We start from the raw sequence: 16,108 nt of genomic DNA on the forward strand, positions 1-16,108 counted from the left end.
TTTAACACGAAGCCTTGGATCACACCGAACAGCAAGCTATAAAGGGCCCTAAATATGACTAAAGAAACATTTAAATGGGAAAACCAAGGGTATAATCTATATAAAAAACGAGAAACGAGAATGTTAGACATGTTTTGAAGACTGTTTTCATCTTTAAACTAAAATTGTTAACGTACACCAATTAATGTTTAAATCAATAAATCGGGATTATGTATTAATTGTTATTTACTTTAAACTAGCTTTAAGTAGAACTAGTACTAACAGATCGGTATTGTATGCCTTTTAGTATTAATATTTTTTTGTTTGCCTTGATTTTTACAACGAGAGAAACTTTGTGGCGAGGTAAAGATGTTATTGTGAATTTACAAAATTAATGAGTTTTGTATATTAGATAAATGTGTTAGTGGATTAATAAAAACTATGATCTGTAACTGATTAAGTATAACTGATTACTTATACAGCATCCATAACCGGGAAAGATTAATTGTACGACTTAAATCATGTCTGTTAAACGATAAATTCATTAATCTATATGCAATGCTGTAGCATGTTGGATCTGGAAAATTTGTATGAGCCTCTGTTCTTATTTGATCTTATATACCGCTTCTCAAATACTAACATTAATAATCATTATTTCTGAACTTTATAGAAATGTTAAATTGAAGTTTTCTTACAAAAGTGTTAAAAAAAGTAAAATCACAAAAATTCCGAACTCCGAGGAAAATTAAAAACGGAAAGCCCGTAATCAAATGGCAAAATCAAAAGCTAAAACACATCAAACGAATGGTTAACAACTGTCATATTCCTGACTTGGTACAGGCATTTTTTTATGTTGAAAATGGTGTATTAAACCTTGTTTTATAGCTAGCTAAACCTCTCACTTGTATGACAGTCGAATAAAATATCAATATATTGACAACGATGTGAAAACAAAACAAACATGGCTCCGTGTTGAAGACCGTACTTTGACCTATAATGGTAAATTGGATGGAGAGTTGTCTCATTTGCACTCATATCACATCTTCTTATATCTATAGAAATGTTGAAAGTGATCCTTTACTTTTTATTATTAGAAAATTAGTAGTTTACTTTCGAATGACTTTAAGTTATATTATAACTCACTGTACACTTAATCTTATTTTGTTGATCTTTTAAAGCGGAAACAATCGGTAAGTACTGTTTATTAATTATCTAAGGCTTCATTAAGTATTGTTTTGTTTTACAAGTGATGTTTTAGGAAATTTCTTTCAACGCCAAACTTCTTGATGCTAACCATGTCTGTTCTAAATATAAAAAAGAAAAAAAAGAAGATACGGGAAATTGTCAATGAGAGAACTCTTCACAAGACACTAAATGACACAGAAATTAACAACTATAGGTCACCGTACGGTCTTCAACAATGAGCAGAGCCCATACCGCATAGTCAGCTAAAAAAAGGCCCCGAATTCACAAATGTAAAACCATTCAAAAAAGAAAACTAATAGCCTAATTAATGTACAAAAAAGTGAACGAAAACAAATATGTAACATAGCAACAACCGCAACCACTGAAGAACAGGCTTCTGACTTGGGACAGGCGCATGTCTGTTCTTAAGACCATTCTAGAAACTTACAGATATCAAGCAACCAATGGTTTTAGTCTTTACAATACAAGTCATTATCATTAAAGCAATGATATGGAAATTTACTATCGTTTCTCTTATTTTGTAATTACATAAAAAGGTCGATGAACAACTCCCAGCTTTTGTACTGGATACCTAAACTTAATCATAAAGAAGGACCGATTGCGATATAGTTGTCCTCGAGCGCCACTGAAGGGAATCATAATGGAGGACCGATAAGTTGTCCTCGAGCGTCACAGAAGGGCAATTGATGATCAAAATGCGCATCACATGCAGTAAATAAACATGATAAAGGCAACAGTAGTATACCACTGTTCAAAAGTCATAAATCCATTGAGAGAAAACAAATCCGGGATACCATTTAAAACCAAGGGAATCACATCAACTTTAATATGAAAACAAAGGAACACTGACGTGCAATAAAAACAAACGCCAACCTTCATGGAAACCGAACTATTTGATAAAAACTGCCATATTCCTGACTTGGTACAGGACATTTTAAGAAAAAAATGTCTGGTTGAACCTTGTTTTATGGCTAGCCAAAAACTCCCGCTTATATGACAATTTAGTGTTAATATTAATGGACTTCTTAAAGTGGTAAAAAACACCGTGAATAACATAAATTTGGCTCCTTTAATTTTCATTCAATTCTGACAAAATATTTACCTTGACCCAAAAACAAAAATTAAAAAAAAAAATCCAAAAGATAGAACCACACACTTTATCGGACCAATTGCATTGAATATATAGCAGTTTGACAAACTCGAATTTTGATTATTGAGAGGCTTAGTATTTCCTTAACAATAGAACGTGATGAAAACGTTCAGCTGGTTTTTACAGAGTTATCTACCTATGTTGTTATGTACCACCTCAAAGTCTGTGATTCATTAAACAATCTATATCAAATTATGTAGCATTATTGATACGGCGAAAATGTTAACATGCCTCTGTATATAGCTTCACTATTTCCGATTAAACAAAGTTGACTAAAGCTGGACTCTTTCTCCTCTTCTAACATAGAACAGTTTTAATGATTATCTTGGAACAAAAGCAAATATACACAATCTAGAAATGTTTGAAGTCTACTTAAAAAAAATGCTGAAAGTGATCCTTTGCTTTTTAAGAACTAGAAAAAACAATTTTGAATTGTATTTGACTCTAAAAAAATGGATAACTCATTTTACACTAAATTTAATTGTGTTGGTCTTTTACAGCAGAGACAATCTGTAAGTATTGTTTATCTTATGCAAATACGTTCTGTGATACAGGACAAACCTGTTTCAGGAAACTGTTTTCAACGGCAAGCTTCTTGTTTAAAATCACGTCTTTACTTAAAACCATACTCGGCTAACAACTAATAGTAAAAAGCAATCAAAAATTTTAGTCTTAAAAATACCAAGACGCTTGCTTCTTTCCTTTTGTGTTGACAAATTCAGGACGAAGAACATCTCCTGTCTGTTTACTGGATACCTTATCTTCTCAAAAATCATTAAAAAGAAACGATGTATTGCCGGGGCGTCAAAATTTAGACGTAACACCTTTCTAAAGTATCTCACCATTCTTTTAAAAGTAAAATATGATATTCAGATATATTGTGATGGTGAATATAATTATGTTACAGCGAATTCATAAAATGTATGATTTTGTAAAATCCCTAAATATTTTAGGAGTTCTATGAAATTATTGAATATATTGGTAAATTTATAAAATCTCCGTTATTGAATATGAATTTGACATACAACTGAAATAATAGTGTTTAAAATATTCCTTTCTCGATTCAGTGAATTTAGAAAAAAAAAAGATAGAAAAATAACATAAATAACGAGATGAGGTATGATTGCCAATGAGACAACTATCCACTCAAGTTCATATGAAGTGGATGTAAGCAATTATAGGCAACCGTACGGCCTTCAACAATGAGAACAACCCATACCTTATAGTCGGCTGTATAAGGTACCGACATGAAAAATATGAAACAATTCAATTGAGAAAATTAACAGACATATTTATAACAAATCAATTTACGAAAATAAATATGACAGATATGAACCAACGGCAACCACTGAAATACATGCCCCTGACAGGCACATAAAGAATATGGCGGGGTCAATCATATTTGTGAGTTCAATCCTCCCTCTTACTCAAAACCTATTTTAGTTATATGGGTTAGCTTTAAATATATTGTATTTTACATAAACACTGGAGTACTGCAAAGATGTTGAATCAATTGCATATAATCCTATTAGTATTCTGCATAGAAGAAGTAATTTTTCCTTCCAAGAAATAATAATGATAAAGGCAAAGGCGTGCCTCGACCTAAAACAGGATGGGCAATGACGTAACAGTAGATGTCATTCAAACTTTATCGTACAAAAATAAGTATGGTAATAAGCTTTTACCTATACGCATAGTTTTTATTCATAATCAGTATGAAATAGTTGGAACCGGTCTTGTCACTTAAAATAGAGGCGGAAGATAGCCTGTATGCATCATGTATATTCAAAACTCACAAGTTGAAATAAACTAAAAACGCTATGGCAAAATAACAATAGACGAAAAGACAAAACATTCACAAAATACTACATAGAAAAACTAAAGACTGTGCAACAAGAACCTGGCTTAAAACGGATGATTATCTCAGAGGCTCTGGAATGGTAGAGGGATTCTGATAAAAATATTCAAAAGATGATTGATAATTCCCTCATAAATCAAAGATGATTTTCTTCAAAATATATTTTTTTTTCGAGTTTAGTGCATTGATATTTCAACAGACAAGCTATATTTCAATTAGAATTAATAGCGCATTTCTACTGGTCGACTTTTTTGGTACTCATGTCAAGCAGAATTCGTAATGCGATCTCTCAAGTTCAAACAAAGCTTCCTGCAAAGTTCTTTAATTTTCTATTCCCAAGTATATCATGTATATATTGCCTTAGCCGTATTTGAAAATTTTTCGGAATTTTTGGTTTAAAGCTTTTCATCTGCGTTATAATTGATGGATATGGCTTTGCAAATATTTTGATTCGAGCGCCATTAACGAGTCTTTTGTAGACGAAACGTGCATCTGCTGTACACAATTATTAGCTTGATGTCTCTGATATTTTAATGTTGTTTATATCATTATATATTAACGATATCCAGTGTATCAATAAGTTACATTTTATTGTGCTCTTGCAGCGCATAAAAAGAAAATATATAATATAATCCTGTGAACCTGAGATCAAGGATATTATCGAAACTAGAAGGTCTGCTTTATTTAGGGAATGACAGGAATTTTTCTGTTTATAAAGAAATAATATCAAAAATGTGGTGTACACTGAATAACGTAGCGGGTTATTTAAAAGTCTGACCGCATTTTGTATGCTAGCTGTTAATAGTATTGGTATATTGACAAAATTGGATGTGAAACCCAAACAGACATATTTGGTGAATGTAACAATCATAAGGATTCGGCTGCAGCAAATTTGCTTACACATATATCACATACATACAACACAACTGAAATTGTCATTTTGTTCTGAACAGGTCTGAAAAAATAAATGTTGAAGTCATGTTTAATGTTTCAGTAAAAGTCGAAGTGATCAACTGTGGTAAACTCTGTTACCTTCAGACCATTTCTTTACGATGAACTCAGTCTATGGTCATGCTATTCAAAACTTGTCTGAATAGTACTAAATGTACAAAAAAAAAGAAGAAATATATGCAATATATATCTTACCAGACTTAACGATTCAGACGTTTTACATTTATGTATAGATTAAAATTGCTTATCAAGATAAAATTACATTTCCTAGTGAACGGATTATAAATTCTTGAGATGTCCAAGTTGTAATCTTTACCAAATATAATAATTTCACATGCATTCAATTATCAATACATTTCAATTATACATTCTAGGTATTGCGAGAATTGCGGGTAAGTTTTTACGTGTTTTATACAGTTGGTATCTGTCATATATATAGGAAAGAAATGTCCTTAGCAAAAATACAATGACGTATGAAAGTTTTTATTACAATCGAGGAATAAAAAGTAAAATAACAAATATACCGAACTCCGAGGAAAATTATCAACGGAAAGTCCCTAAGTAAATGGCAAAATCAAAAGCTCAAACACAACAAACGAATGGATAAATACTGTCAACTGGTCATATTACTGACTCGGTACTGACATTTTCTTTTGTAGAAAGTGGTAGACTAAACCTGATTTGATAGCTACCCAAACCTAATACTTTTATGGCAGTCGCATCAAATTTATATTTTTGTTGAAAGGAAAGACGACAAGAACAAAAGAAAACTATTGAAACTATCTGTGCATTTGCTGTTCAACTAATTTACAGAGTTATCAATACTGATCGTGTAACACCAATCGGCAATACTCGGGTTAATCCGCTACTCTCTTCCTGATGAAGGTTCGGAATCGGCCGAGTTGTGGCGAATGCTTGTACCACCATATACTCATTACGATTAACGTTGAAATGAGTACACTTAATGCATAAAGAGTTACCATGTAAACTTCGTAAGACATGTTCGACTGAGACGAAACCTATCGGAAGGAAATGTGTATTCTGGTAGAGAACATAACTTACGAGTATAAAAAGAGTAAGTTAAACATTCACACGTCATCTTACAAATGTTTAAAAGCTTTAAATAAAAAAAAATTAAAAAAAAAAACCCAAACAAATCCAATAAGCTGACATAGCAATGAATGAATTGCAATAACTATTGTTTCTTTTCGTGATTGCAAATAAATTGTTCTAATAAAGACAAATAAGAGTTGATTATAGGTTGATTTCCAAAACCAACCATAATATTCTGTTTTGCTTTCATTTGTACACGTATACTTTCATATGAGTTGGATAATTAAGTGACAGATTCTCATTTGAATTTCAGCAAGTTTTACTATATAATACTCTTTCTCATTGATACAGTAATGTTATCAATGCCAGAGTGTATGTCTGAATTATTTTATTGTTTTCGAGATAAGTAAGACATACATCTTGCTTAATGTAATTTACGTGGTGTTGTATTTGTTTAAGGAAAGAAAATCCATGTAAATATATTGGGATGTATGAATAGACCGGTAATTTAGAACAAGCATGATGAATATTTTACCTGTAATACCTCTACATGATTTACAAGTAGTTTGAAACAGAATGTCTTTTATTTACTTGCGTTTTACTCCACAAGTAATGGTATAGAAACTTTACATTAATATGAAAATGCATGTTCATTTCTTTCTAATCAAAATATTCTCTTAGTTGATATATATAGTATTCATATCATCAAATGAAAACGGTACACTTTTGTGCAAATAAAGGCATCAGTAGTATACCGATGTACAAACTTCATAAATTGATAAAGAAAACAAAGCTGGGTTACAAACTAAAACCAAGGGAAACACATCAACCATTAGAGGAAAACAATGGAACAAAAGGAACACTGAAGTGCAACAAAAACAAACTACATCATACATTGGAACGAACTACTTGATAACAACTGCCATATTCCTGACAAAAAATCCTAAGCATGTTGTGTAAAGATTCTAAAAAGTTATCAATATAACTGAAAAAAAAGTTATATTGTTTTTTTTTATTCCAAAGTTCTAAGCTGTATTTTGCAATAATAGCTACAGATATTCTTGAGAAGCCAACATATACTAGTAAGTAAAAAAATCAGATTTTTTTAACTGCACGGAAATGTAGGAAACGTTGCCTACAACTGTCAAATTCAAGGGCATATTTTTTGGCGACCCTTAATCGTATGCAACCGGATGTGACGTACTATGATATGGTGGTATTAAACCTACACAGTTTCGAGATTTTGCATGTTTGACTTAATTCTTTCTTGTATTTATTAGCAGTTGTTTGTTTGAAAAATAAGAAATTAACTGTTAAATTTTACTCTCCTGTGTCAAGTTGCAATACATGTTAATGATTTCCTCTTAGACGGTATAGGTCCGGTTAGAAGATATGTGTTTATGAAAAAAGAAAAAAATCGACAAATTCTCAAATACTCCTGTTGTCAAAATGAAAAAAGTATATTTCTATATATAACAAACCAGTAAAATAAAACATGATATAAACTTTCAAGTAATTAGATCATTTCAATTAGTATACGCGTTTTTGATTTAACTGTAGTTAAAAGTAAAATCACAAAAAATAATGAACTCCGAGGGAAATCAAAACCGAAAGTCTCTAATCAAATGGCAAAATCAAAAGCTCAAACTCAACAAATATATGGATACTTACTGTCATATTCCTGACTTGGTATAGGCATTTTCAATTTGTAGAAAAGGATGGATTAAACCTGGTTTTATAGCTAGCTAAACCGCTAACTTCTATGACAGTCGTGTAAAATTTCATTATATTGACAACAATGTGTGAACAAAACAAACAAAAAAAATAGGTACAAAAGTCAAAAATAGGGGTACAGCAGTCAACTTTGTGTGATAATCTTAAACACTATTAAACAAACAAATATGTAACAAAGAAGCACATTTATGTCAACAAATCAAATTCATTTTTCTCTGTGTGATTTTAAAATTTTCTGTCTTCTTTATATTTTTTCTCGTTGTTTCTAGATCTGTCATACTTTTTTTTCGTGGAATACAACTTTTAGTTTTTACAACTAAAATTCTTTCAGTAAAAGACAACATGATTATAATTGGAATATATTTATAAAATATGTATGTAACATAGATACGTCATATTGAATTAAATAGATTTGCTTTAATTATTGTTTTTATGAATAAAAACAGTATGCTTTAAGGGAGTCGTCAGTGTATGAATTAAAATACTTGTTAGAATAAAGTGAAACAACTGACCATTTTTTACACTACAAGATTAGATTTTTTTTAGACGTTTTTTTTTTAATACATATGTTTGCCTATCGTGTTTTCGTCAAACATCAACGCAGGAGTCTGTGTAATAAGAAATAAATTCCAACATATATAATCATATACATTTTTAAGGAACTTACTGAATTGTCGGTTTGATGCACATTAACATTATATTCGATTTGGCTATCCCACTGTCTTGAATCGACCACAACCATGAAGTCTTGTATAGACGAAATGCGCCGTCTGGAGAACCAAATTATAAGGCTGGTATTTTTAATGCGTTTTTGTCATGAATAATATAACTTTGTGAAAACCCACACTAAGTCCAACAACAAATACGTTGAAGAGGATATCATAAAAATGCTGGATTTTTTAATCGATAGTATATATTTGTAAAGAGTTTGTGGCTTGACATTTCAACAGATAGTCTGTATTCCAATGTGTATTAATTGTTTGCTTTTCTTTGCTAACCTGTTGTTTTTGCACTCTTATGAAAATCAATTCATAGTAAACCTTCAAAAAGACAGAAAAAGCATCCTGCTTCGTTCTTTAATTTCACTTGCAGATATGTCGATGATATCTTTTCACTCAATAACCCAGATTCATTTGAGTTCTTTTATCTTACAAGCACCAGTGAACTGATGATCAAGGATACTACCGAAACTAGTTGGTATGATACATGTTTTGATCGTGTCTACGATATTCACACACATGGACGACTTTAAATTAGGATCAATGAAATGAATTTAACTTTCAACTTATCAACTTCCCGTTCCTCAGCAGTAACTAACACTCTTGCTATTCACATGACATTTACAATTATTAAATTATGCTCGTTTATATTTATACTTAACTTGAATTCATTAACAGGAGTGCGCTTCAACCTAAAAACTGACCCAACAGAGTTATTATATTGAACGACTGATATCGTCACAGAACAAATTCAAAGGTCATCATAACGATGTTTATGAGTCTCTCCTTACTGGCGACATGTTTTCGCGGTTCTAGATTTTTAGGTACAAAAATAGTCAATCGATTTGTAAATACACCGATTGTGTCCAATTCCAGATGTGACATTTTTATTAAGGTAGCTTCGCATGCAGGATATGTGTGCATAACAAAAAATAAATAACAAAAATACCGAACTCTAAGGCAAATTCAAAAAGGAAAGTCCCTAATCAAATGGCATAATCAAAGCTCAAACACACCAAACGAATTGAAAATAACTGTCATATGCCTTACTTTGTACAGGCATTATTTTATGTAGAAGATGGTGAATTAAACCTGGTTTTAAACCTAGCTAAACCTCTCACTTGTATGACAGTTGCATTAAATTCTATTATATTGACAACGATGTGTGAACAATACAAACAGGCATAATAGGTAAAAATGTCGAATATTAGGATGCGGCAGTCAGCATTGTGTTATATCTTAATTCCTATAAAACAAACAAATATGAAACTCAAAAAAGCATTTAGTCAAAGCACATTTAATTTAGCAAAATGAGAGACACTTACCCTGTCGCCGGACCCGATTTCACTCAGATTTTGTTGTTAAACCTGGTTCGTAAGGTATTAAGAAGAATTGAACATCGGTAAACTACTGTTGTCTCGATTTTATCAAACAAAGTTGGACTTATTCTTTCAATCTGTTATCAAGTTTTAAAACACAAGAAGTCAATTCTGCAATTTATTTCACGATGTATGGGACTTAGGTTGTAAATTATCTATTACTAGTAGATATTCTGCTTAGTTGTAACCACATCTGATTTAAACCACCTGTAGCATAGACGCGTTAATGTCTTTGTAATCCATGTTTTATATGTATTGGAATTTCAGAGCTTTCTTTTTGTTTCAATCTTCTGCTTTTAATATCGTTTTATCATTTTTTTGTGATAGTTGATATGATTAGATTTTGTCAATTAACGAATTTACCAGTTTTACAAATGTTTATTGATTTCTTCCGAGATCTTTTATAACAAGTAAAAAAGAGGCAGACAATACAAAGGAGACTTTAGAAACTCATTTGGTGAAAAAAAAAAAATAAGAAAAAAAAAAAAAAAGACGACGAAGAAAAGACAAGTAGGTCACAAAATAGTACATATAAAACTAAAGACAGAAAAACACGAACCCCAATAAAAACTGGGACTTATCTTAGGTGCTCTGGAAGATTAAGCACATCTGGCATCATCATGTACATCATGATAAGTCAAATTCGATAATAAGTCTAATCCGGGTATAATGTAATCGAGGAAAAAATGTTAAAATCGTGGTTACGTCAAACTCTACACATTTGTTACACATATATTTCATAATGATAAACCAACTTGTAATGGTTAACTTCAAAGGGAATTACTGAAACTTAACAAAGTGAAACCCTCAGTCCAAATGCTTTCTTGTACTGCATGTTCGCATTAAGAGATTAGACGGTAAAGCAACTCCTATGTATAATTAACGATTTTGGTAAAGCATTAGATACAGGGAAAGAGGTAAGGGTAATTTTCTGCGACATAAGTCGAGCATTTGACCGAGTTTGGCATAAAGGCTTACTGTATAAGCTTAAAAAAATCGGAATTAATGGAGGATTGCTACTTTGGTTTGAAAGCTATCTGAACTCAAGAAGGCAACAGGTTGTCATTGGTGGAGAAACGTCCAACACTGAGCATGTATCAGCTGGAGTACACCAAGGGTCTATCTTGGGTCCTATTGTATTTCTTATTTATATAAATGACATAGTCAATGATATAGAATGTGATATTAAACTTTTTGTTGACGACACCTTAATTTATATAGTGGTTGATAACGAATATGAAGCGACAGAAAAGCTAAATAAAGATATTGAGAAAATATATAATTGGTCTAACCAATGGCTTGTCAATTTCAACCCAAACAAAACAGAAATAATGACAATTTCAAAAAATCACCATAAGCCTCATCACCCACTAGTTTATATGACTAATAATATCATAAAAGAAAATGAGTCGCACAAGCATTTAGGGGTTATTATGAATGAAGATGGAAAATGGAATAATCATGTAAAAATGATTATTGATAAAGCTATTCCACGATTAGCATTATTCCGAAAGCTGAAGTTTAGACTAAAAAGGAAGAATGTAGAGACTATTTATTTATATTTTATACGCCCAGTCTTAGAATATGGTGATATTGTCTGAGATAATATCCCTGATTATTTAAAAACATCTTTGGAAAACTTGAAACTAGAAGCAGCAAGAATTGTCACAGGTGGTACCAAGATAACATCTAGACAGTTGCTGTACGATGAAATAGGTTGGGAAACTCACCAGTCTCGGCGTAATAAACATAAGTTGTTAAAATTTCACCAAATGTTTCACAGAGATTGTCCTGATTATCTTTCTGTATTAGTTCCACACCAGAGCTTGATCTACATGACCACAGGACTAGAGGGTCTTCAAATTTACAAACTATATTATGCAGTACAAGCTATTACCTGAAGTCATTTTTACCAGCCGTTATAAACTTTTGGAATTATATTTCAGACGACATTCGTTTAAATCAATCAAAATCTGGTTTTAAGACGTATCTCTTTCAAAATATTAATAAAATACCTTTGTATTTTCACTTAGGCTGTAGAAGAGAACAAATATGTTCAGCAAGACTCAGACTCCAGAGTAGTGTTCTAAGGGACCATCTATTCAAAAAAAATCTTATCAAAACGCACTGTGTTCCTGTGGTCACGTAGACACTACCTCTCATTACTTCTTCAAATGTCCAAATATAATGAAATTCGAAGGGATATTATCGGGACAGTATTAATCTTAAGATTATCTTATATGGGGACAGTTTTAAGTCCGATGAGGACAATATGCAAATATTTCATAAAGTTTCTGAATATATAAATAAAACAAAACGTTTTGAAAGTTGACCTTGTATATGTTTATATTAGTTATATAAATTGATGTCAAATCGAGTGGATTGCCCGTAATCGAATATAATCGGACATGTGTGGTGGTTCCAGTGACTGTCTATCAAGAAAGTAAGTTTACTGTTTCGTTGTTTTTTTTTATTTGTTAGTTGGTTTTTTTTTTATTTGGTATTTATTCAAATTTATTATATGCTACCTTAAACTGAATATACTGTTTGCACGTCATATTGTTTGTTAAATAGATGTTATTTTTTTTTTAGAAAACTGATTTATAAAAGTTTTTCCAAACTTGTTTCCAAATCCCATATTTGAATTTCATGTAACATTGTTATACTTTATTGTTGTAATTTTTCATTCATAAATAATAAACTAAGAGATTAGAGCATCTTCAGCTCCAGGTTACTGATGGATACAATTGCGGACTAGGTAAAAAAAGTGGTAAGATCTACTCAGGTGATCGAAACTGGACAATATGTCACAAAATGGGTAAAGCTCTAGCCAGATGATCAGAACGGTACAATATGTCACAAATGTGTAAAGCTCTAGTCAGGTGATCAAAACGGGACAATATGTCACAAAATGGGAAAAGCTCTAGTCAGGTGATTGAAACAGGACAATATGTCACAAATGGGTAAAGCTCTATTCAGGTGATCGAAACGGGGCAATATGTCACAAAATTGGTAAAGCTCTAGTCAGGTGATCAAAACGGGACAATATGTCACAAAATGGGATAAGCTCCAGTCAGGTAATCGAAACGGGACAATATGTCACAAAATGAGTAAAGCTCTAGTCAGGTTATCAAAACGGGACAATATGTCACAAAATGGGAAAAGCTCTATTCAGGTGATCAAAACGGGACAGTATGTCACAAATGGGTGAAGCTCTAGTCAGGTGATCGAAATGGGACAATATTTCACAAAAAAAGAAAAGCTCTAGTCAGGTGATGGAAACGGGACAATATGTCACAAAATGGGCAAAGCTCTAGTCAGGTGATCAAAACGGGACAATATGTCACAAAATGGGATAAGCTCCAGTCAGGTAATCGAAACGGGACAATATGTCACAAAAAGAGTAAAGCTCTAGTCAAGTGATCAAAACGGGACAATATGTCACAAAATGGGAAAATCTCTATTCAGGTGATCAAAACGGGACAATATGTCACAAAATGGGATAAGCTCCAGTCAGGTAATCGAAACGGGACAATATGTCACAAAAAGAGTAAAGCTCTAGTCAAGTGATCAAAACGGGACAATATGTCACAAAATGGGAAAATCTCTATTCAGGTGATCAAAACGGGACAATATGTCACAAATGGGTAAAGCTCTAGTCAGGTGATTGAAACGGGACAAATTGTCACAAATGGGTAAAGCTCTAGTCAACTGATCAAAACGAAACAATATGTCACAAAATGGGAAAACTCTAGTTAGGTGACTAAAACGGGACAATATGTCACAAATGGGTAACGCTCTAGTCAGGTGATCAAAACGGGACAATATGTCACAAATGGGAAAAGCTCTAGTCAGGTAATCAAAACGGGACAATGTGTCACAAAATGGGAAAAGCTCTAGTCAGGTGATTGAAACAAGACAATATGTCACAAAATGTGTAAAGCTCTAGTCAGGTGATCGGAACGAAACAGTATGTCACAAATGGTTAAAGATCTAGTCATGTGATCAGAACGGAACAATATGTCACAAATGGGAAAAGCTCTAGTCAGGTGATTGAAACGAGACAATATGTCACAAAATGGGAAAAGCTTTAGTAAGATGATTGAAACGAGACAATATTTCACAAAATAGGTAAAGCTCTAGTCAGGTGATCGGAACGAAACAGTATGTCACAAATGGTTAAAGATCTAGTCATGTGATCAGAACGGGACAATATGTCACAAATGGGAAAAGCTCTAGTCAGGTGATTGAAACGAGACAATATGTCACCAATGGGTAAAGCTCTAGTCAGACGATTGAAACGAGACACTATGTCACCAAATTGGAAAATCTTTAGGCATGTGATTAAAACGAGACAATATGAAACAAAATGGGTTAAGTTCTAGTCAGGTGATCAAAACGGGACAATATGTCATAAATGGGTAAAGCTCTAGTCAGGTGATTGAAACGAGTCAATATGTCACAAAATAGGAAAAGCTCTAGTCAGGTGATTGAAACGAGACAATATGTAACGAAATGAATAAAAACTCTAGTCAGGTGATTGAAACGAGAAAATATGTCACAAAATAGGTAAAACTCTAGTTAGGTGACAAAAACGGGACAATATGTCACAAATAGGTAAAGCTCTAGTCAGGTGATAAAAACGGGACAATATGTTCCAAATAGATAAAGCTCTAGTCAGGTGATCAAAACGGGACAATATGTCACAATTGGGATAAGCTCTAGTCAGGTGATCAAAACGGGACAAAATGTCACAAATGGGTAAAGCTGTAGTCAGGTGATCAAAACTGGACAACATGTCACAAATAGGTAAAGCTCTAGTCACGTTATCAAAACGGGACAATATGTGACAAAATCGGTAAAGCTCTAGTCAGGTGATCAAAACTTCCATTATGTCACCAATGGAAAAATCTCTAATCAGGTGATTAAAACGAGACAATATGTCAAAAAATGAGAAAAGTACTAGTCAGGTGATGAAAACGGAACAATATGTCACAAATGGGTAAAGCTCTAGTCACGTTATCAAAACGGGACAATATGTCACAAAATGGGTAAAGCTCTAGTCAACTGATCAAAACTATACAATATGTCACAAAATAGGTAAAGCTCTAGTCAGGTGATCGAAACTGGACAATATGTCACAAAATTGGTAAAGCTCTAGTCAGGTGATCAAAACGGGACAATATGTCACAAAATGGTTAAAGGTTTAGTCAGGTGATCAAATTGGGACAATATGTCACAAATGGGTAAAGCTCTAGTCAGGTGATTAAAACGGGACAATATGCCACAAAATGGGCAAAGCTCTAGTCAGCTGATGGAAACTGGACAATATGTCACAAATGGGTAGAGCTCTAGTCAGGTGATCAAAACGAGACAATATGTCACAAATGGGTAAAGATCTAGTCAGGTGATCGAAACCGGACAATATGTCACAAAATGGGTAAAGCTCTAGTCAGGTGTTTAAAACTGGACAATATGTCACAAAAAAGATAAAGCTCTAGTCAGGTGATCGAAACTGGACAATATGTCACAAAATAGGTAAAGCTCTATTTAGGCTATCAAAACCAGACAATATGTCACAAAATGGGTAAAGCTCTAGCCAGGTGATCAGAAGGGGACAATATGTCACAAATGGGTAAAGCTCTAGTCAGGTGATCGAAACTGGACAATATGTCACAAAATTGGTAAAGCTCTAGTCAGGTGATCGAAACTGGACAATATGTCACAAAATGGGTAAAGCTCTAGTCAAGTGATCGAAACGGGACAATATGTCACAAAATAGGAAAAGCTCTAGTCAGGTGATCGAAACTGGACAATATGTCATAAAAAGGGTAAAGGTCGAGTCAGGGGATCGAAACTGGACAATATGTCACAATATAGGTAAAGCTCTAGTCAGGTGATCGAAACTGGACAATATATCACAAATAGGGTAAAGCTCGAGTCAGGTGATGGAAACGGGACAATTTGTCGTTTGTTGTTGTGTAAAACGTTTGTTTTACGTTCATTATTTTGTACATACATTAGGCCGTTAATTTTCTCGTTTAAATTCTTTTACATTTTTGTTGAATATTTCGTTCCC

At 32.8% G+C, this 16,108-nt stretch overlaps 1 long non-coding RNA gene across 2 annotated transcripts; it reads left to right on the top strand.

Annotated features, from left to right (window-relative positions):
- The first annotated feature begins 2,758 nt into the window (after positions 1–2,758).
- LOC127715327 (uncharacterized) lies at positions 2,759–8,387 on the top strand. 2 transcript variants are annotated; one of them, XR_007988297.1, is made up of 3 exons: positions 2,759–4,005; positions 5,519–5,536; positions 6,657–8,387. It is a non-coding gene; the product is annotated as an uncharacterized LOC127715327 (long non-coding RNA). The 2 variants fall into 2 exon arrangements; XR_007988298.1 differs by having other exon boundaries at positions 2,835–2,847.
- Positions 8,388–16,108: the final 7,721 nt, after the last annotated feature.

Source organism: Mytilus californianus, unplaced genomic scaffold (assembly GCF_021869535.1).
Source record: "Mytilus californianus isolate M0D057914Y unplaced genomic scaffold, xbMytCali1.0.p SCAF_9, whole genome shotgun sequence".
NCBI lineage: Eukaryota > Metazoa > Mollusca > Bivalvia > Mytilida > Mytilidae > Mytilus > Mytilus californianus.